This window comes from Panthera pardus, unplaced genomic scaffold, assembly GCF_024362965.1.
Source record: "Panthera pardus isolate Hobbes unplaced genomic scaffold, ASM2436296v1 HiC_scaffold_27, whole genome shotgun sequence".
Taxonomy (NCBI): domain Eukaryota; kingdom Metazoa; phylum Chordata; class Mammalia; order Carnivora; family Felidae; genus Panthera; species Panthera pardus.
In genome coordinates, this window is record NW_026526843.1 from 65,182,681 (window position 1) to 65,206,536 (window position 23,856).

Sequence of the window (23,856 nt, forward strand, 5' to 3'; positions counted from 1 at the left end):
GGATGTCTTCTTTAGAGAAGTGTCTATTCATGTTTTCCGCCCATTTCTTCACTGGGTTATTTGTTTTTCGGGTGTGGAGTTTGGTGAGCTCTTTATAGATTTTGGATACTAGCCCTTTGTCCGATATGTCATTTGCAAATATCTTTTCCCATCCCGTTGGTTGCCTTTTAGTTTTCTTGATTGTTTTCTTTGCTGTGCAGAAGCTTTTTATCTTCATGAGGTCCCAATAGTTCATTTTTGCTTAAAATTCCCTTGCCTTTGGGGATGTGTCAAGTAAGAAATTGCTACGGCTGAGATCAGAGAGGTCTTTTCCTGCTTTCTCCTCTAGGGTTTTGATGGTTTCCTGTGTCACATTCAGGTCCGTTATCCATTTTGAGTTTATTTTTGTGAATGGTGTAAGAAAGTGGTCTAGTTTCATTCTTCTGCATGTTGCTTTCCAGTTCTGCCAGCACCATTTGTTAAAGAGACTTTTTTTCCATTGGATATTCTTTCCTGCTTTGTCAAAGATTAGTTGGCCATACTTTTGTGGGTCTAGTTCTGGGGTTTCTATTCTATTCCATTGGTCTATGTGTCTGTTTTTGTGCCAATCCCATGCAGTCTTGATGATGACAGCTTTGTAATAGAGGCTAAAGTCTGGGATTGTGATGCCTCCTGCTTAGGTCTTCTTCAAAATTACTTTGGTTATTCGGGGCCTTTTGTGGTTCCATATGAATTTTAGAATTGCTTGTTCTAGCTTCAAGAAGAATGCTGGTGCAATTTTGATTGGGATTGCATTGAATGTGTAGATAGCTTTGGGGAGTATTGATATTTTGACAATATTTATTCTTCCAACCCATGAGCACGCAATGTTTTTCCATTTCTGTATATTTTCTTCAATTTCTTTCATAAGCTTTCCATAGATTTCAGCATACAGATCTTTTACATCTTTGGTTAGATTTATTCCTAGGTATTTTATGCTTCTTGGTGCAATTGTGAATGGGATCAGTTTCTTTATTTGTCTTTCTGTTGCTTCATTATTAGTGTATAAGAATGGAACTGATTTCTGTACATTGATTTTGTATCCTGCAACTTTGCTGAATTCATGTATCAGTTCTAGCAGACTTTTGGTGGAGTCTTTCGGATTTTCCATGTATAATATCATGTCATCTGCAAAAAGTGAAAGCTTGACTTCATCTTTGCCAATTTTGATTCCTTTGATTTCCTTTTGTTGTCTGATTGCTGATGCTAGCATTTCCAACACTATCTTAAACAACAGCAGTGAGGGGCGCCTGGGTGGCTTAGTCGGTTAAGCGGCCAACTTCAGCTCAGGTCACGATCTCACGGTCTGTGAGTCCATGAGTTCGAGCCCCGCGTCGGGCTCTGGGCTGATGGCTCAGAGCCTGGAGCCTGCTTCCGATTCTGTGTCTCCCTCTCTCTCTGCCCCTCCCCCGTTCGTGCTCTGTCTCTGTCTCAAAAATAAATAAACGTTAAAAAAAAAATTAAAAAAAAAAAACAGCAGTGAGAGTGGGCATCCCTGTCATGTTCCTGTTCTCAGGGGGAAAGCTCTCGGTTTTTCCCCACTGAGGATGATATTAGCTGTGGGCTTTTCATAAATGGCTTTGATGATGTTTTTAATATGTTCCTTCTATCCCACCTTTCTCGAGGGTTTTTATTAAGAAAGGATGCTGAATTTTGTCAAATGCTTTTTCTGCATTGATTGACAGGATCATATGGTTCTTTTCTTTTCTTTTATTAATGTGATGTATCACGTTGATTGATTTGCGAATGTTGAACCAGCCCTGCATCCCAGGAATGAATCCCACTTGATCATGGTGAATAATTCTTTTTATATGCTGTTGAATTCAATTTGCTAGTATCTTATTGAGAATTTTTCATCCATGTTCATCAGGGATGTTGGCCTGTAGTTCTCTTTTTTTACTGGGTCTCTGTCTGGTTTAGGAATCAAAGTAATACTGGCTTCATAGAATGAGTCCGGAAGTTTTCCTTCCCTTTGTATTTTTTGGAATAGCTTGAGAAGGATAGGTATTATCTTTGCTTTAAATGTCTGGTAGAATTCCCCAGGGAAGCCATCTGGTCCTGGACTCTTATTTGATGGAAGATTTTTGATAACTGATTCAACTTCTTCACTGGTTCTGGGTCTGTTCAAGCTTTCTATTTCCTCCTGATTGAGTTTTGGAAGCATGTGGGTGTTTAGGAATTTGTCCATTTCTTCCAGTTGTCAAGTTTGTTGGCATGTAATTTTTCATAGTATTCCCTGACAATTGCTTGTATCTCTGAGGGATTGGTTGTAATAATTCCATTTTCTTTCATGATTTTATCTATTTGGGTCATCTCCCTTTTCTTTTTGAGAAGCCTGTCTAGAGGTTTATCAATTTTGTTTATTGTTTCAAAAAAACAACTCTTGGTTTCATTGATCTGCTCTACAGTTTTTTTAGATTCTACATTGTTTATTTCTGCCCTGATTTATTATTTCTCTTCTTCTGCTGGGTTTGGGGTGTCTTTGCTGCTCTGCTTCTATTTCCTTTAGGTGTGCTGTTAGATTTTGTATTTGGGATTTTTCTTGTTTCTTGAGATAGGCCTGGATTGCAATGTATTTTCCTCTCAGGACTGCCTTTGCTGCATCCCAAAGCGTTTGGATTGTTGTATTTTCATTTTTGTTTGTTTCCATATATTTTTTGATTTCTTCTCTAATTGCCTGGTTGACCCATTCATTCTTTAGTAGGGTGTTCTTTATCCTCCATGCTTTTGGAGGTTTTCCAGACTTTTTCCTGTGGTTGATTTCAAGCTTCATAGCATTGTGGTCCGAAAGTATGCATGGTATGATCTCAATTCTTGTATACTTATAAAGGGCTGTTTTGTGACCCGGTATGTGATCTATCTTGGAGAATGTTCCATGTGCACTCGAGAAGAAAGTATATTCTGTTGCTTTGGGATGCAGAGTTCTAAATATATCTGTCAAGTCCATCTGATCCAATGTATCTCTCAGGGCCCTTGTTTCTTTATTGACCATGTGTCTAGATGATCTATCCATTGTTTTAAGTGGGGTATTAAAGTCCCCTGAAATTACCACATTCTTGTCAATAAGTTTGCTTATGTTTGTGAGTAATTGTTTTATATATTTGGGGGCTCCCGTATTTGGCGCATAGACATTTATAATTGTTAGTTCTTCTTGATGGATAGACCCTGTAATTATTAGATAATGCCCTTCTTCCTCTCTTGTTACAACCTTTAATTTAAAGTCTAGTTTGTCTGATATAAGTATGGCTACTCCAGCCTTCTTTTGACTTCCAGTAGCATAATAAATATTTCTCCATCCCCTCACTTTCAATCTGAAAGTGTCCTCAGGTCTAAAATGAGGCTCTTGTAGACAGCAAATAGATGGGTCTTGTTTTTTTTCCATTCTGATACCCTATGTCTTTTGGTTGGCACATTTAGTCCATTTACATTCAGTGTTATTATAGAAAGATATGGGTTTAGAGTCATTGTGATGTCCATAGGTTTCATGCTTGTAGCGATGTCTCTGGTACCTTGTTGCACAGGATCCCCCTTAAGATCTCTTGTAGGCCTGGTTTAGTGGTGATGAATTCCTTCAGTTTATGTTTTTTTGGGAAGACCTTTATCTCTCCTTCTATTCTTAATGACAGACTTGCTGGATAAAGGATTCTTGGCTGCATATTTTTCTGTTAATCACATTGAAGATTTCCTGCCATTCCTTTCTGGCCTGCCAAGTTTCAGTAGAGAGATCTGTCACTTGTCTTATTTGTCTCCCTTTATATGTTAGAGCACGTTTATCCCTTGCTGCTTTCAGAATTTTCTCTTTATCCTTGTATTTTGCCAGTTTCACTATGATATGTCGTGCAGAAGATCGATTCAAGTTACGTCTGAAGGGAGTTCTCTGTGCCTCTTGGATTTCAATGCCTTTTTCCTTCCCCAGATCAGGAAAGTTCTCAGCTATGATTTCTTCAAATACAGCTTCAGCATCTTTCCCTCTTTCTTCCTCCTCTGGAATACCAATTATGCGTAGATTATTTCTCTTTAGTGCATCACTTAGTTCTCTAATTTTCCCCTCATACTCCTGGATTTTTTTATCTCTCTTTTTCTCAGCTTCCTCTTTTTCCATAATTTTATCTTCCAGTTCACCTATTCTCTCCTCTGCCTCTTCAGTCCGAGCTGTGGTTGTCTCCATTTTATTTTGCAGCTCATTAATAGCATTTTTTAGCTCCTCCTGGCAGTTCCTTAGTCCCTTGATCTCTGTAGCAATAGATTCTCTGCTGTCCTTTATACTGTTTTCAAGCCCAGCGATTAATTTTATGACTATTATTCTAATTCAGTTTCTGGTATATTGTTTAAATCATTTTTGATCAGTTCATTAGCTGTTGTTATATCCTGGAGGTTTTTTTGAGGGTAATTCTTCCGTTCTGTCATTTTGGATAGTCCCTGGAGTCGTGCGGAACTGCAGGGCACTTCCCCTGTGCTGTCTTGAATAACTTGCGTTGGTGGGCAGGGCCGCATTCAGACCTGATGTCTGCCCCCAGCCCACCACTGGGGCCACTGTCAGACTGGTGCGTACTTTCTCTTCCCCTCTCCTAGGGGCAGGATTCACTGTGGGGTGGCGTCGCCCATCTGGGCTACCCACCCATTACCAGGCTTGTGGTGCTGGGGATCTGGTGTATTAGCTGGGGTGGATCGGCAAGATGCACAGAGCGGGAGGGGCAAGCTCAGCTCGCTTTTCCTTTGGTGATCTGCTTCAGGAGGGGCTCTGCGGCACCGGGAGGGAGTCAGACCTGCCACCAGAGGGATGGATCCGCAGAAGCACAGTGTTGGGTGTTTGCGCAGTGCAAGCAATTTCCCTGACAGGAACTGGTTCCCTTTGGGATTTTGGCTGGGGGATGGGCGAGGGAGATGGAGCTGGCAAGTGCCTTTGTTCCCCGCCAAGCTGAGCTCTGTTGTCTGAGGCTCAACAACTCTCCCTCCCGTTGTCCTCCAGCCCTCCCGCTCTCCAAGGAGAGCTGTTAACTTATAACCTTCCAGATTTTAAGTCCCTCTTGCTGTCAGAACACACTCCGTCTGGCCCCTCTGCTTTTGGAAGCCAGACTTAGGGGCTCTGCTTTGCCGGCGGGCTGCCCCTCCACCCCGGCTCCCTCCCACCAGTCCGTGTAGTGCACACCACGTCTCTGCCCTTCCTACCCTCTTCCGTGGGCCTCTTGTCTATGCTTGGCTCCAGAGAATCCGTTCTGCTAGTCTTCTGGTGGTTTTCTGAGTTATTTAGGCAGGTGTGGGTGGAATCTAAGTGATCCGCAGGACATGGTGAGCCCAGCGTCCTCCTAACCTGCCATCTTCCACCTCGTCGATTCCATTCTTTTTTATTACTGAATAATATTCCATTATATATACATACCACCTCTTTATCCATTCATCAGTCGATGAACATTTGGACTCTTTCTGTAATTTGACTATTGTTGATAATGCTGCTATAAACATCAGGTTGCATGTTTCACTTCAAAGTAGTATTTTTGTATTCTTTGGGTAAATAACTAGTAGTGCAATTGCTGGATCATAGGGTACTTCTATTTTTAACTTTTTGAGGAATCTCCATACTGTTTTCCACAGTGGTTGCACCAGTTTGCATTCCCACCAACAGTGCAAGAGGGTTACCCTTTCTCTGCATTCTCACCAACTTCTGTTGTTTCTTGTGTTGTTAATTTTAGCCATTCTGACTGGTGTGAGGTGATATCTCATTGTAGTTTTGATTTTTATTTCCATGATAATGAGTGATTTTGAGAATCTTTTCGTATGTGTGTGGGCCATCAGTATGTCTTCTTTGGAGAAATTTTGTTCACATCTTTCACACATTTTTAAATTGGATTATTTGTTTTTGGTGTGTTGAATTTTCTACATTCTTTATATATTTTGGATACTAGCCCTTTATCAGATATACCATTTGCAAATATCTTGTCCCATTCTGTAGGTTGCCTTTTAGTTTTGCTGATTGTTTCCTTCACTGTGAAGAATTTTTTTTTTATCTTTATGAAGTACCAATAGTTTATTTTTGCTTTTATTTCCCTTACCCCAGGAGACATACCTAGTAAGAAGTTGCTACAACTGATTTCATTTTTTTTAAATTTTTTAAAATTTATTTTTGAGACAGAGAGAGACAGAACATGAGCAGGGGAGGGGCAGAGAGAAAGGGAGACACAGAATCTGAAGCAGGCTCCAGGCTCTGAGCTGTCAGCACATAGCCCAATGTGGGGCTTGAACTCACAGAGTGTGAGATCATGACCTGAGCTGGTCAGATGCTCAACCAACTGAGCCACTCAGGCACCCCGCTACAACTGATTTCAAAGAGGTTACTGCTTGTGTTCTCCTCTACAGTTGTAATGGTTTCTTATCTCACATTTAGGTCTTTCATTCATTTTGAGTTTCTTTTTGTGTATAGTGTAAGAAAGTGGTCCAGTTTCATTCTTTTGCATGATGCTGTCTAGTTTTCCCAACATCCTTTGTTGAAGAAACTCTTTCCATTGGATATTATTTCCTGCTTTCCTGAAGCTTAATTAATGATATAGTTGTGTGTTCATTTCTGGGATTTCTATTCTGTTTTATTAACTTATGTGTCTATTTTTGTGCCAATACTATATTGTTTTCATCATTACAGCTTTGTAATATAACTTGAAGTCTGGAATTGTGATGCCTCCAGCTTTGCTTTTCTTTTTCAAGGTTATTTTGGCTATTCTTGTTTTTTTGTGGTTCCATACAAATTTTTGGATTGTTCGTTCTTGCTCTGTGGAAAATGCTGTTGGTATTTCGACAGAGATTGCATTAAATGTGTAGACTGCTTTGGGTAATATAGACATTTTAACAATATTTTAAATTTTTTTTAATGTTTATTTATTTTTGAGAGACAGAGAGAGAGACAGAGTGCAAGCCAGGGATGGGCAGAAAGGGAGACAGAATCTAAAGCAGCCTCCAGGCTCTGAGCTGTCAGCACAGAGCCCGATGTGGGGCTTGAACTCACGAGCAGTGAGATCATGACCTGAGCCAAAGTCAGACGCTTAACCGACTGAGCCACCCAGGCGCCCCTTAACAATATTTTAACAATAGACATCCATGAGCATGGAATATCTTTCCATTTCTTTGTGAATCTTCAATTTCTTTCATCAGTGTTTTGTAGTTTTCAGATATAGGTCTTTCACCTCTTTGGTTAGATTTATTCCTAATTATCTTAGGGTTTTTGATGCATGTGGAAATGGTATTGATTCCTTGATTTCTCTTTCTGCTTCTTCATTATTGGTGTACAGAAATGCAACAGATTTCTGTACGTTAATTTTGTATCCTGGCACTTCACTGAATTCATGTATCAGTTCTAGCAATTGTTGATGGAGTCTTTGGGTTTTCTATATAGAGTATCATGTCAATTGCAAATGGTGAAATTTTGACTTCTTCCCTGTCATATTGGATGCCTTTTATTTCTTTTTTGTTGTCTGAGTGTTGTAGCTAGGACTTCAGGTATTATGATAAATAACAGTGGTGGGAGTGGACACCTCTGTCTTGTTCCTGAATGTAGAGGAAAGGCTCTCATTTATTGCCCATGGAGGATGATATTAGCTGTGAGTTTTTCGTGTATGGTCTTTATTGTGTTGAGTTATGTTCCCTCTAACCATACTTTGTTAGAGCGTTTTGATCATGAATGGAATTGTACTTTAGTTAAATGTTTCTTTTTCCAGCATTTATTGAAAGGATAATATGGTTCCTATCATTGCCTTATTGATGTGGTGTGTCACATTGATTGATTTGTTAATATTCAACCATACTTGCAGCCCAGGAATAAATCCCACTTGATCGTGGAGAATGATTCCTTTCATGTACTGTTTGGTTTGTTTTCCTAGTATTCTATTTAGAATTTTTGCATCCATGTCATCAGAGATATTGGCCTGTAGTTCCTTTTTTTTTTTAGTGGAGTCTTTGGTTTTGGTATCAGGGATAATACTGGCCTCATAGAATGAATTTGGAAGTTTTCTTCCTCTTCTGTTTTTTTTTGAAATAGTTTGAGAAGGATACATATTAACTCTTATTTAAATGTTTGGTATAGGGGTGCATAGGTGGCTCAGTCAGTTCAGCAGCCGACTTCAGCTCAGGTCATAATCTCACAGTTCATGAGTTCAAGCCCCGCATCAGGCTCTGTACTGACAGTTCAGAGCCTGAAGCCTGCTTCAGATTCTGTGTCTCCCTCTTTGTGCCCTTCCCCTGCTCAGACACTCTCTCTCTCTCTCCAAAAAATGAATAAATAAACATTAAATGTTTAGTATAATCCACATATGAAGCCATCTGGCCCTTTTATTGGAAGATTTTTTTTTATCACTGATTCAACTTCGTTGTTGTTTATCAATCTGTTCAAGTTTTCTATTTCATCTTGTTTCAGTTTTCATAGTTTATAAATTTCTAAAAGTTCATCCATTTCTTCCAGGTTGTCTAGTTTGTTGGCATAAAGTATTTTATAAAGTTCTCATAACTGTTTTGATTTCTGTAGTGTTGGTTGTTATTTCTCTATTCTCATTTGTGATTTTATTTATTTGGGTCCTTTATTTTTTCTTTTTGATATGTCTGGCTAGGTGTTTATCAATTTCATCAATTTTTTTCAAGGAACCATCTCCTGGTTTCATTTGTCTGTTCTATTGTTTTTTAGTTTTTGTATCATTTTATTTCTGCTCTAATCTTTATTATTTCCCTTCTTCTCCTTTCAGACTTCTTTGTTGTTCTTCTTCTAGCTCCTTAGGTGTAAGTGTGGGTTGTGTAATTGGGATTTTTCTTGCTTTTTGGAAATAGGCCTTTGTTGCTATATTCCTCCCTCTGATGACTGCTTTTGCTGCATCCCCAAGATTTTTGACCATTGTGTTTTTATTTTCATGTTTCCATGTATTTTTAAAATTTCTTCCTTTATTTACTGGCTTACCCATTCACTGTTTAGTAGAATGTTGTGTAACCTCCATAATTTGTGGTCTTTCCATTTTTTTCTTGTGGTTTATCAAGTTTCATAGCATTGTGGTCAGAAAATATGCATGGTATGATCTCAGTCTCTGTACTTGTTGAGGCCTGTTTGGTGACCTTGTATGTGATCTATTCTGAGAATGTCCCATGTGCACTTGAAAAAAATGTGTATTCTGTTTTAGGATGGAATGTTCTGAATATATCTGTTAAGTTCATCTGGTTCAGTGCGTCATTCAAAGCCACTGTTTCTTGTTGATTTTCTGCTTATATGATCTGTCCATTGATGTAAGTGGGAAGTTACACTCCCCTACTATTACTGTATTATTATCAATGAGTTACTTTATGTTTATTATTATTTTATATATTTGGGTGTTTCTAGTTGAGTGCATAAAAATTTGCAATTCTTAGATCTTCTTGGATTGTCCCTTTTATTATCATATAGTGCCCTTCATCTTGTTACAGTTTTTGTTTTAAAGTCTACTTTGTCTGATATAAGTATTGCTACTCTGGCTTTCTTTTGATGTCCATTTCCATGATAAATATTTCTCCATCCCCTCACTTTCAATCCGCAGGTGTCTTTATGTATAAAATGAATCTCCTGTAGGCAACAGATAGATGGCTCTCATTTTTTTTTAATCCATTCTGACACCCTGTGTCTTTTGATTGAAGTGTTTAGTCCATTTACAATCAGAGTAATTATTGATATATATGTATTTAGTGCTATCTTAGTACTTGTTTTGTGTTGTTTCTGAACCTTTCTCTACTCCTTTCTAGTTTTCGTCACTTTTGGTCTTTATTTCTCACTCAAAGAGTTCCCTTTAAAATTTCTTGCAGGGCTGGTTTAGTGGTCACAAACGCTTTTAGTTTTTGTCTGGGAAACTCCGTATCTCTCCTTCTATTCTGAATGATAGCCTTGCTGGATAGAGTATTCTTGGATGAGATTTTTCTCTTTCAGCACTTTGTCTATATCTTGCCACTCTCTTTTGACCTGAAATGTTTCTGTTAAGAAATCTGCAGCTAGCTTCATGGATCTTCCCTTGTAAGTTAGGGACATTTTTTTGCCAGCCTTTCATTTTTATAGATGAAAAAATTCGGGCTCAAGAGAGGTAATTTACCTATAGTCACACAGTAATGTTCACCATTGTATCTCCAGTAACTAGCACAATGTAGACTCTTAATAAGTATTTGCTGTATGCATATCTAAATAAAGGAATAAGAGAATGATAAATCTTAGAGAAACAAGGACTTCTCATCCTGAGTCCTACATTTTCTCACTTTTGCATGGCCTCCTCATATTTTGTAGAACAAGGGTAAGTGTTCTTCTATTATAGCACTAAATAATTAGATTATTCATAATAAATAACTTTTTGGCAATTTGAAGCTCATCCTCCTCTGTTATCTGAATGAAGATACGGAGTATACCCCACTACTTTCTTTTGAGTATGTGTGTGTGTGTTACTTGTTTTCTTTTTTTTAATTTTACTTTTTACTTTTAAAAATTTACATCCAAATTAGTTAGCATATAGTGAAACAATGAATTCAGGAGTAGATTCCTTAATGCCCCTTACCCATTTAGCCCATAGCCCCTCCCACAACCCTTCCAGCAGCCCTCAGTTTGTTCTCCATATTTACGAGTCTCTTCTGTTTTGTCCCCCTCCCTATTTTTATATTATTTTTGTTCTCCTTCCCTTATGTTCATCTGTTTTGTCTCTTAAAGTCCTCATATGAGTGAAGTCATGTGATTTTTGTCTTTCTCTGACTGACTAATTTCATTTAGCATAATACCCTCCAGTTCCATCCACGTAGTTGCAAATGGCAAGATCTCATTCTTTTTAATTGCCGAGTAATACTCCATTGTATATATATACCACTTCTTCTTTATCCATTCATCCATTGATGGACATTTAAGCTCTTACCATACTTTGGCTATTGTTGATAGTGCTACTATGGACATGGGGGTGCATGTGTCCCTTGGAAACAACATACCTGTATCCCTTGGATAAATACCTAGTAGTGCAATTGCTGGGTCGTAGGGTAGTTCTATTTTTAGTTTTTTTAGGAACCTCCATATTGTTTTCCAGAGTGGCTGCACCAGCTTGCATTCCCGCCAACAGTGCAAAAGAGATCCTCTTTCTCCACATCCTCACCAACATCTCTTGTTGCCTGACTTGTTGATGTTAGCCATTCTGACAGGTGTGAGGTGGTATCTCATTGTGGTTTTGATTTGTATTTCCCTGATGATGAGTGAAGTTGAGCATTTTTTCATGTGTCGGTTGGCCATCTGGATGTCTTCTTTGGAGAAGTGTGTATTCATGTCGTTTGCCCATTTCTTCACTGGATTATTTGGTTTTGGGTGTTGAGTTTGATAAGTTATTTATAGATTTTGGATACTAACCCTTTATCTGGTATTTCATTTGCAAATATCTTCTCCCATTCTGTCGGTTGCCTTTTAGTTTTGCTGATTGTCTCCTTTGCTGTGCAGAAGCTTTTTATTTTGATGAGGTCCCAATAGTTCATTTTTGCTTTTGTTTCCCTTGCCTCCAGAGATGTGTTGAGTAAGAAGTTGCTGTGACCAAGATCAAAGAGGCTTTTGCCTGCTTTCTCCTTGAGTATTTTGATGGCTTACTGTCTTACATTGAGGTCTTTCATCCATTTTGAGTTTATTTTTGCATATGGTGTAAGAAAGTGGTCCAGGTTCATTCTTCGTCATGTCGCTGTCCACTTTTCCCAGCACCACTTGCTGCTGAGACTGTCTTTATTCCATTGGCTGTTCCTTCCTGCTTTGTCAAAGATTAGTTGGCCATACGTTTGTGGGTCCATTTCTGGGTTCTCTATTCTGTTCCACTGATCTGAGTGTCTGTTCTTGTGCCAGTGCCATAATGCCTTGATGATTACAACTTTGTAGTATAGCTTGAAGTCCGGGATTGTGATGCCTCCTGCTTTGATTTTCTTTTTCAAGATTGCTTTGGCTATTCGGAGTCTTTTCTGGTTCCATACAAATTACTGGGAATTCAGTCTGCAGACCCTGCCAAGTCTGTCTATACTTAAGATTCCATTTCCAGTAAATTCCAATGCAATGTCTTTAAGATATTTCCAGTGACTAAGATTTGAAGTGAACAAAAATGTAATAAATGAATCATAGTTAGCAGTACTGAATAGAGAAGATTTTACTTAACATTTTCTACGTATAATCTTGGGAAGGAGAGGAGTTTAAACTAGGGGAGATTAGAGTGGGGATTAGAAAACCTACATTACAGTCCTGTTTCTATTTGTTGTTGAGGGACTTTGGAAATATGACTTTATTGCATACTCTGGATAATGTCTATCTCTCTGTACCTGAAGGAATGACATAAGAGGGTGAAACTATATGTGAAAATATATTGAATTCCTTAATATAAAAAGTTCAATGTCACAGCTAGCCTTAAGAATAAAGCTGTCTTGAATGGCTAAATTTAACAACTCACGAAACAACAGATGTTGGCAAGCATGCAGAGATAGGGGAACCCTCTTAGACCGTTGGTTGAAATGGAAACTGGTACAGCCACTCTGAAAAACAGTATGGAAATTTCTCAAAAAGTTAAAAGTAAAACTACCTTCTGACCCAGCAATTGCACTACTAGGTGTTTTTAAGTTTTTTAAAATATTTATTTATTCTTGAGAAAGAGACAGAGTGCAAGCAGGGGAGGGGCAGAGAGAGAGGAAGACACAGAATCCAAAGCAGTCTTTAGGCTCTGAGCTGTCAGCACAGAGCCCAACGTTGGGCCGAACACGTGAACTGCGAGATTACGACCTGAGCAGAAGTCAGATGCTCAATCAGCTGAGCCACCCAGGCGCCCCTGCACTACTAGGTATTTATCCAAAAGATACAAAAATACTGATTCAAAGGGACACATACACCCCAATGTTTATAACATCACAATCAACAATAGCCAATAATGTATATATATTACACACACACACACACACACACACACACACACACACACACAATGGAATAATACTTTGCCATCAAAAACAATGAATTCTTGCCATTTGCAACAATGTGGATGGAACTAGAGTCTATTATGCTAACACCGAAGTCAAAGAAAGTCAAATATCACATGATTTCACTCATGTGGAATTTAAGAAACAAAACAGATGAACATAGGGGGAAGGAAGGAAAAATAAAATAAGATAAAAACACAGAGGGAGGCAAACCATAAGAGAGTCTTAAATATAGAAAACAAACAGAGTTGCTGGAGGGAAGGTGGGTGGGGGGATGGGCCCAATGGTAATGTCCGTTAAGGAGGGCACTTGTGATGAGCACTGGGTGTTAAATGTAAGTGATGAATCACTAAATTCTACTCCTGAAACCAATACTACACTATATGTTAACTAACTTGAATTTAAATAACATCTTGGAAGAAAAAAAGAATAAAGTGGTCTTTTATTTTCCAACCCAACATACCCCATTTATACTCATTCACATATTTTGAGAACTGTTAAAATAAACACAGTGAACACCTGAAACTGATATGGCACTATATGTTAAGTAGCTGGAATTTAAATAAAAACTTAGCAAGAATAAATAAATAATGTGTAACATTTAAGGCATGTTACAATCCATGGATTCTAACAATAAAGTCAGGTGGTCCAATAAAAAAAAACATGGATTTTTTTTATTACCTCTGCTAAGGCACCAGTTATCCTTCTAGTTACTCAAGCTTGTACTCATTGTGATTTTTTTCCCTTATCTATGTCATACTAGACTGTAAGCTCCTAAATAGCAGTGACCAAATTGTCCACTTTTGTATCTCCCACAGCATCTATTAAGGCCCTTGCATAAGGTTTAGTAAATGTGTATTAAATGAAAATAGATTCCTAGTGTAACATTGGTGGTAGAGCTTCTCACCTTTTAATTCTTGGAGTAGCCTTTGAGTTCACCTTCAGTGAACAAATAAAGCTCTGAACAAATTTTTCTATTCCTGTAATTCTCTCTCTCTCCAGCTTGTTCTCCCTATTACTCAGTCATCAGACTTTGACTCTTAAATATAGAGAACAACTGAGGGTTGCTGGAGGGGTTGTGGGTGGGGAATGGGCTAAATGGGCAAGGGGCTTTAAGGAAGACACTTGTTGGGATGAGCATTGACTGTTATATGTAGGGATGAATCATCACTGGATTCTACTCCTGAAATCATTATTGCACTATATACTAACTAACTTGGATGTAAATTTTAAAAAAATAAATAAGAAAAAAATAAGAAAAAGAAGTCATCAGACTTTTATTATCATAGATTGAACTAAGAATGTGCACTAAAATGATATTTGGCCTTTGTAGGGAAAAATTATTATTAAGAAGTGAGCCGAAGTTTTAGACATGTGTCTTAGGAAGATAATTCCAATAATATTGGGGGATGGTGGTAAAATGCACTGGTAAGGAGATGAAAGCACTTCTTGAGTTTCCCTTGAAACTTTTATCTTACATTTGTAAACAGTGAGAACACTTTGGAGACTAACATGGCACTTTAGGGAAAAATGATGGGGAACTGAACTAGGGAAGTGGCAGTGGGGTTGGGGAGAAGTGGGGAAACTCAAGAGAGATTCTGGAGCTAGAATAACCAGGACTTAGTGGCATTTTAGATGTAGGAAGTGAAGGAGAGAGAAGAGTATCAAGGATTCTGACCTTGAGCAGGTGAATGGTCCAGTTATTCACTGAGATGGATAACTCAAGAGGAGGAGCTAGTTTAGGGTGGTGAAGGAAAAAAGATGAATTCCCTTTCAAACATGTTATAACTGTGCTTATGGAAAACATCCAAGGAGGTAGTACCATTTACCTGCTTGTACAAAATACTCATTTTAAACTATCACAGGTTTATGACTATCTAATCTTCAACTTTAAAATGTTGTAAACTTTCTAAGTTTTCTTGTGTCTTCCAGCGTCTTACTGTCCATAGAATCAGGAAGATGCTTTTCATATGTTACCCCAAATTACTCTGATGTATTTTAAACCTATTCCCTACCTACTGTTGCTAGAATCCAAGAACAGATGCTCTGTCATCCTCCTTATAGTCTCTTTTCACATTTTCAAAGAAATCCAAATACATGCATACACGAAATCCTGTCCATCCCTCTGTAAAACATCCATGATCATTCTGTTAGGAAATTATTTCTTCATCTCTGAAATTTCATAGTCATGTGTACCATTAACATGACACTAAACCACTGTTACTTTTATATTTCTATAATTCTTTTTTGTATACGTCTTATCTCCCCTAATAAACTGTAGCCTCTTTGAAGGCAGAAGTATGTATCCCCCATAGCATCTGCCATATTTGTGAAAGTTCATTGATCTATAAGATAGCATAGCACAATGCTTTACACATAGTAGGTGCTCAAAAAACACTTGTCTAATGAATGATACCCCAACTTCAACCTTCATTTGGTAAAATCAGCCCCATAGAACCTATTTCCTACATGGTATATTCTCACTGCACTCCTTGTTGTCATTAAGCACATTATGACATGGTCATATAAGACCCAGATATTAGATTTTACCCAGCAGACTTTATCAGCAGACATTTAAGCCCTCTTGGTTACAGTTTTTAAATCCAAGAGTGGTGTGTAAATGTCTAATTCAGGTTTCTAAGAGAGTAGAACTTAAATTTTCTCATGAAACTACCCTACTCACAAATGTGCAAGGTGATGGATGTGATGATTGACTAGATGATGGTGGGGATCCTTTCACAGCGTGTGTGTGTGTGTGTATGTGTGTGTGTGTTTGTGTGTATAAAGACAATATATATTTTAAATATATTAGAATTTTATTTATCAATTGTACCTCATTAAATCTGACAAAAACAAAGGCATTTAAGATAATTAAATAAAGTATAAGGGCACCTAGGTGGCTCAGTTGGTTAAGTGTCCAACTCCTAGTTTCAGCTCAGGTCATGATCTCACAGGTTCATGAGTTTGAGTCCTGCATTAGGCTCTGCTGACAGTGCAGAGTCTCCTTGGGATTATCTCTCCCTGTCTCTCTGCCCCTCCTCCCTCCCCTGTTCACACCATTTCTGTTTCTCTCAAATATAAATAAATAAACTTTAAAAAGAGCACATAATGTCTTTTCCTAATCAAAACATTTTTCTGGCCTCCCCTTTCATCACTCAGGCAAAACACAGAAGCATTTACAAGTTCTGAATATTGTGAACTGGCTGCCTATCAAAGCACTACATTGTGGATAGTTCAATTCACTCTTCTTATTCTCTGCAACTACCCACCCATTAGCTAACAAGTCAAAGCTACAAGCTCCAGTACTCAATTCCCCTACTTCTTTGTCTTGACTGAGAAATGATAGTTCAGTTAGTTATCCATGCCATTCTTTTTGTTTTTTGACTCTGCTCAGAAGTCCCTGTTGATACCTACTAAAAGATTTGAAGTAGGTCTTCAAATAAAGAGAAGGGGCAGGGAGTGGTGAAGTGGGATGTATACACCTTGGCCATGGATTTTCTCTCTTAGAAAAAGCAATCTGGGTTTCTGCAGTCTTCACAAATATGTGCATCAAACCAAAAAACTAACCAGTTTTATTTCCTTTACAGTGACCAGCCTTATCTAAACCAGCAGGTCCTTCTAATGAGAGGATCAAAGTTTGAGATCTCTGCATAGTTTTAGTCTTTGGAATAAATTATTTTATTTTATTTTATTTATTTTATTTATTTTATTTAAATTCAGTTAGTTAAGATATAGTGTAGTAGTGGTTTCAGGAGTAGAATTTAGAATTTAGTGATTCATCACTTACATATAACACCCAGTGCCTTCCTTAATGTCCATTACCCAAGGGGCCCATCTCCCCACCCTCTTTCCCTCCAGCAACCCTTAGTTTGTTCTCTGTATTTTATATTATCTTATGGTTTGCCTCTTTCTATGATTTATCTTATTGTATTTTTCCTTCCCTTCACCTATGTTCATCTGTTGTGTTTCTTGAATTCCACATCTGAGTGAAATCATCTGATATTTGACTTTCTCTGAAAGACTTAGGTTGCTTAACATAATAAACTCTAGTTCCATCCATGTTGTTGCAAATGGCAAGAATTTATTATTTTAGATGGCTGAATAATATTCCATTGTACATATGTATATATGTACATATATTACATAGGTACATACACTATATATATACATATATTACATATGTACATGCAATATATATATATATATATGTATATATATATATATATATAAGCCACTTCTTTTTCTTTTAAAGGGATGACATTTATTCATTTTCCAAATGTTACACTAAAACCACGTGGAAATGAATGGTTTTAGCAGTTAGAAAAAAAGTACAAATCTGGGGTTTGGAGGGGGAAAAGAAGACAACAGAAGTTGTTTCACATTACAGACCTCCCTGCCACACCCCAAAGCCTAATACTTGCTTACCAAGTCAACAAAGAGACACAGTTGATTCACAAGCTGGAGGTTTGAATTTCAGTAAGACATTTATAAAAACCTAGACAGGGGCAGTGTCCTCCCCAGCCCAGGTGCCACTAGGCACAGGACAAGAGACTAAAAACTCAATGGGGGTGGAGGGGGATGCTGGACCCTCAGGGTTTGGGAGTGTAGGTACTCCACATCTGGCTCAGGGATTTGGGGAAAAGAGTACACAAAACCTACTTGGAAAAGAATTGGGGAAGAAAACCAGCAATTGCCTTCTGTAGGGGTGGGGACAGGAGAGGTAAGGCCAGGGACAGGAGCATTTCACATCACTAACTTAACTTGGGAAACTGCAAGGGACCATCTTCAACTGACCTTAAGAGAAAGCCCAAATGGAGGATGGGAGAATCCACAGGAGGGAAAAGGAGAGGGAACGTGGATGGGAGGGGGCAACAGCCCCTTCCTTTCTTGGCAGAGGAAGGCAACCAGGTCACCAGGTCCAGGCAGTGACCTCACAAGGACAGCACAATTTTTGCAGCTTAGAGCTCACCTACCTTTCCTCACCCAGCTGCTCATTCTGCTCACTGGTGGGTGTAGGGCCACTATCCGGCCCCACGGGAGTGGATGGTTCTGTAGACCCTGCCTCTTTTTCTGTGTCTCCTCCTTTGGAGGCAACACCAGCCTCTGCCCCTTTGGCCTGGGGCTCCTGGCCCTTTCCTGAGCTGTGCCTTCCTTGCCACAGGCACTGATCTCCCCCTGCTTCTGCTCTTCCTCTTTGGGTGAGGAGTCATGTAACACCCCCACCCTCGTTCCCATTTCTCTTGAAGGACAGACAACTCAGTTTGAAAGGCTTCTTGAAAGAGAATTTCTTCTTCTTCTTGGGGGTCTCCTTGGTGGGGGCATCCCCCTTGACCTCAATGCCCTGGCTAGGGGGTACTGGCTCAATGGGATCGCCAGTGGCCCCTGGCTGCCTCCTCTGTTCCGTTCATGGAGGGCGATTCCCCTTCGCCCTTGGGGGATAAGTTTCCATTGCTTTTCACGTGGCCATTCTCCTGTCACTTTACCTTAGCAGGGGAGGTGCCAGCTGCCTCCTTGGTGGTCACCTTGCCCCAGGGAGCCTTGGAACTCTGGCTTCCCATGATGGGGGTCTACTGGGGTCGCCCGGAGCCTCCCCCCCTTCCCCTTGTGCTGCAGTGGATAGTTCAGCCGGGTTGGCCTGGCTGGCAAAAGGGTGACGCTTGCACCTGAGGGGGAGGAGTATGGGGGTGAACAGAGCTTCACCCCCCTTTCCATCTCAGGACCCGCTAGCTGTGCCCACCGACCTGTGCCAGAATCTATACCACATCTACTTTATCCATTCATCATTGATGGACATTTGGGCTTGTTGCATAATTTGGCTATTGGTGATAGCACTGCTATAAACAATGGGGTGTTGTTTTTTGTGTTTTTTTGTATCGTTTGGATAAATACCTAGTAATGCAATTGCTGGGTCATAGGGTAGTCCCATTTTCCATTTTTTTGAGGAACCTCCATACTGTTTTCCAGAGTGGCTACACCAGTTTGTATTCCCACCAATAGTGTAAGAGGGGTCCCCTTTCTCCACATCCTTGCCAACATCTGTTGTTTGCTGAGTTGTTAATTTTAGCCATTCTGAGAGGTGTGATGTGGTATCCCATTGTGGTTTTGATTTGTATTTCTCTGCTGATGAGTGATTTTGAGCATCTTTTCATGTCTGTTAGTCATCCGGATGTTTTCATGGAAAAGTGTCTATTCATATCCTCTGCCCATTTCTTCACTGGATTATTTGTTTTTGGGGTGTTGACTTTGATAACGACTTTATAAATTTTGGATGCTATCCCTTTACTTGATATGTCATTTGCAAATATCTTCTCTCATTCCGTTGGTTGCTGTTTAGTTTTGTTGGTTGTTTGCTGTGCAGAAGCTTTTGATTTTGATGATGTCCCAATGTTCATTTTTATTTTCATTTCCCTTGCCTCTGTAGACATGTTAAGTAAGAAGTTGCTGCAGCCAAGGTCAAAGAGGTTGCTGCCTGTTTTGTCCTGTAGGACTTTGGTGGTTTCCTATCTTACATTTAGGTCTTTTATCTATTTTGAATTTATTTTTGTGTATGGTATAAAAAAGGGTTCCAGGTTCATTCTTCTGCGTGTCGCTGTCCATTTTTCACAACACCATTTGCTAAAGAGACTGTCTTATTTCCATTGGATAGTCTTTCCTGCTTTGTTGAAGACTAGTTTGCCATACATTTGTGGGTCCATTTTTGGGTTCTCTGTTTTATTCTATTGATATATGTGTCTGTTTTTGTTCCAGTACCATACTGTCTTGATGATTACAGGTTTGTAATACAGCTTGAAGTCCGAAATTGTGATGCCTCCAGCTTTGGTTTTCTTTTTCAACATTACTTTGGCTACTCGTGGTCTTTTCTGGTTCCACACAAATTTTAGCATTGTTTTTTTTAGCTCTGTGAAGAGTGCTCATGTCATTTTGATAGGGAGTGCATTCTATATGTATATTTCTTTGGGCAGTATCGACATTTTAACAATATTTGTTTTTTTTAATCCATGAGCATGGAATATTTTTCCATATCTTTGTGTCTTCTTCAATTTCTTTCATAAACATTCTATAGTTTTAAGCATACAGATCTTTTACCTCCTTTAGTTAGGGTTATTCCTAGGTATCTTATGGTTTTTGGTGCAATTGTAAATGGGATTGATTCCTTGATATCTTTTTTTGCTGCTTAATTATTGGTGTATAGTAATGCAACAGATTTCTGTATGTTGATTTTATAACCTGGGACTTTGCTGAATTCATGTATCAGTTCTAGCAGTTTTTTGATGGACTCTTTCAGGTTTTCCACGTACAGTATCATGTCATCCATGAAGAGTGAAAGTTTGACTTCTTCCTTGACAAATTGTATGCCTTTTATTTCTTTTTGTTGTCTGATAGCTGAAGCTAGGACTTCCAGTTTTATTGTTGAACAACAATGATGAGAGTGGACATCCTTGTCGTGTTCCTGATCTTAGGGGGAAAGCTCTCAGTTTTTCCCCATTGTGGATGATATTAGTTGTGGGTTTTTCATATATAGACATTATAATGTTGAGGTATGCTCCTTCTATCCCTACTTCCTTGAGAGTTTTTTTCAAGAAAGAATGCTGTATTTTGTCAAACATTTTTTCTGCATATATTGAGCAGATCATGTGGTTTTTATTCTTTCTCTTATTGATGTGGTGTATAACATTGATTTGCAGATATTGAACCACCCTTGTGACACAGGAATAAATCTCATTTGATCATGGTGAATAATTTTTTAATGTATTTTTGGATTCAATTTGTTAGTATCTTGTTGAGAATTCTTGCATCCATATTTAAAAAGAAATTGGTCCGTCATTCTCCTTTTTAGTGTGGCCTTTGCCTGGTTTTGGAATCAGGGTAGTATGGCCTCATAGAATGAGATTGGAAGTTTTCCTTCCATTTATGTTTTTTTGGAATGGTTTCAAAAGAATAGGTATTAACTCTTCTTTAAATATCTGGTAGAATTCCCCTGGAAGCCATGAGGCTCTGGACTCTTCTTTGTGGGGAGATATTTGATTACTGATTCAATACTTTTCCTGGTTATGGGTCTGTTCAAATTTTCTCTTTCTTCCTGTTTTAGTTTTGGTGGTTTATATGTTTCTAAGAATTCATCCATTTCTTCCAGATTGTCCAAATTGTTGGCATATAATTTCTCATAATATTCTCTTATGATTGTTTGTATTTCTGTGGTGTTGGTTGTGATTTCTCCTCTTTCACTAATGATTTTATTTGTGTCTTTTCCTTTTTTTTTTGATCAATTGGCTAAGGGCTTATCAATTTTGTTAATTCTTTAAAGAAACAGCTCCTAGTTTCACTGATCTCTTCTGTGTTTTTTTTAAATTTCAATATCATTGATTTCTGCTCTAATCTTTATTATTTCCCTTCTTCCGCTTGTTTTGGGCTTTTTTTGTTGTTCTTTTTCCAGCTCCTTTACGTCTAAGATTAGGTTATGTATTTGAGACCTTTCTTCTTAAGGAAGGGCCTGGATTGCTATATGCTTCCTTCTTATGACCACCTGCATCCCAGTCTGCATCCTGGAGTTTTTGGACTGTCATATTTTCATTTTTATTGGCTTTCATGTACCTATTTATTTCCTCTTTAATTTCTTGGTTAACCCATACATTCTTTAGTAGGATGTTTTTTAACCTCCAAGTATTTGTGGTCTTTCCAATTTTTTTTCTTGTGGTTGTTTTCAACTTTCATAGCATTATGGTCTGAAAATATGCATGGTATGATCTCAATCTTTTTGTACTTGTTGAGGGCTGATTTGTGACCCATTATGTGATCTATTCTGGAGAATATTTCATGTGCACTTGAGAAGAAAGTGCATTCTGCTGCTTTATGATGAAATGTTCTGAAGATATCTGTAAAGTCCATCTGCTTTGGTGTGTTATTCAAAGCCATTGCTTCCTTGTTGATTTTCTGCTTAGATGATCTGTCTATTGCTGTTAGCGGGGTGTTAAAGTCCTTACTATTTTTGTATTGTTATCAAAGATTTTTTTTTAATGTTTGTTATTAATTGATTTATATATTTGGGTTCTTCCAAGTTGGGAGCTTAAATATTTACAATTGTTAGATCTTCTTGATGGATAAACCCCTTAATTATGATATAATGCCCTTCTTCATCTCTAGTTACAGTCTTGTTTTTAAATCTCGTTTGTCTGTCAATATACAGGTGACTTTAGGTCTAAAATGAGTCTCTTGTAGGCAGCATATAGATGGATCTTGTTTTTTTATTCATTCTGATATTCTATGTCTTTTGATTGGAGCATTTAGTCCATTTACATTCAGAGTGATTATTGAAAGGTATTAATTTCATGACATTGTGTTGCCTGTAAAGTAGGCGTTTCTGGTGGTGTTCTCTGGTCCTTTCTAGTCTTTGTTGCTTTGGGGTTTTTTTTTGTTTGTTTTGTTTTTTTGTTTGTTTGTTTGTTTTCTCCACTCAAAGAATTCCCCTTAAAATTTCTTGCAGGGCAGGTTTAGTGGTCATGAACTCCTTTAGTGTTTGTTTGTCTGGGAAATTCTTTTATCTCTCCTATTCTGAATGACAGCATTGCTTGAAAAGAATTCGTGGATGCATATTTTTCTGATTCAACACATTGAATATATCCTCCACTCCTTTCTGGTTTGCTGAGTTTCTGTGGACAGATCAACTGTGAACCTGACCTGTCTTCCCTTGTAGGTTAAGGACTTTTTACTCTTTGCTGCTTTCATGATTCTTTCCCTGTCTGTGTATTTTGTGGATTTGATATTATGGTATGCCTTGGTGATGGTCAGCTTTTGTTGAATTTAATTGGAGTTCTCTGTACTTCTTGAATTTTGATAGCTGTGCCCTTCTCCAGATTAGGAAAGTCTTCAGTTATAATTTGCTCACATAAATGTTCTGTACCTTTTTCTCACTCTTCATCTTCTCGGGCCCCTATGATACGAATGTTAGTCCTCTTTAGTAAGTTGCTGAATTCTCTAACTGTTGTATCATAATATTTTGCCTTTGTTTCTTTCTCTTCAGGTTCATTAATTTCCATAATTTTATCTTCTATATTACTATTCTATATTCTATATTACTGATGCACTACCGATTCATCCACCATCACCATCATGGCATCCATCCATTTGATATTGCATGTTGGTTATAACATTTAATTTTGGCCTGACTGGGTTTTAGTTCTTTTGTCTGTGCTGAAGGTGATTCTCTTGTCTTCTATGCTTTTTTCAACCCAACCTAGTATTCTTTTTTATTTTATTTTATTATCTATTTTTTAAAATTTACATAAAAATTCGCATATAGTGAAACAATGAATTCAGGAGTAGATTCCTTAATGCCCCTTACCCATTTAGCCCATCCCCCCTCGAAGAACCCTTCCAGCAGCCCTCAATTTGATCTCCATATTTACGAGTCTCTTCTGTTTTGTCCTCCTCCCTATTTTTATATTATTTTTGTTCTCCTTCCCTTATGTTCATCTGTTTTGTCTCTTAAAGTCCTCATATGAGTGAAGTCATATGATTTTTGTCTTTCTCTGACTAATTTCACTTAGCATAATACCCTCCAGTTCCATCCACGTAGTTGCAAATGGCAAGATTTCATTCTTTTTGATTGTTGAGTAATACTCTATTGTATATATATACCACTTCTTCTTTATCCATTCATCCATTGATGGACATTTGGACTCTTTCCATACTTTGGCTATTGTTTATAGTGCTGCTATAAACATAGGGGTGCATGTATCCCTTGGAAACAGCACACCTGTATCCCGTGGATAAGTGCCTAGGATGCAATGACTGGGTCGTAGGGTAGTTCTATTTTTAGTTTTTTGAGGAATCTCCATATTGTTTTCCAGAGTGGCTGCACCAGCTTCCATTCCCACCAACAATGCAAAAGAG

General features: G+C 38.3%; 1 pseudogene; it reads right to left on the bottom strand.

Annotated features, from left to right (window-relative positions):
- LOC109260147 (MARCKS-related protein-like) overlaps nucleotides 1–18,524 on the bottom strand; it is a 34,388-nt pseudogene extending 15,864 nt beyond the window's left edge.
- Between the last annotated feature and the right edge of the window lie 5,332 nt (nucleotides 18,525–23,856).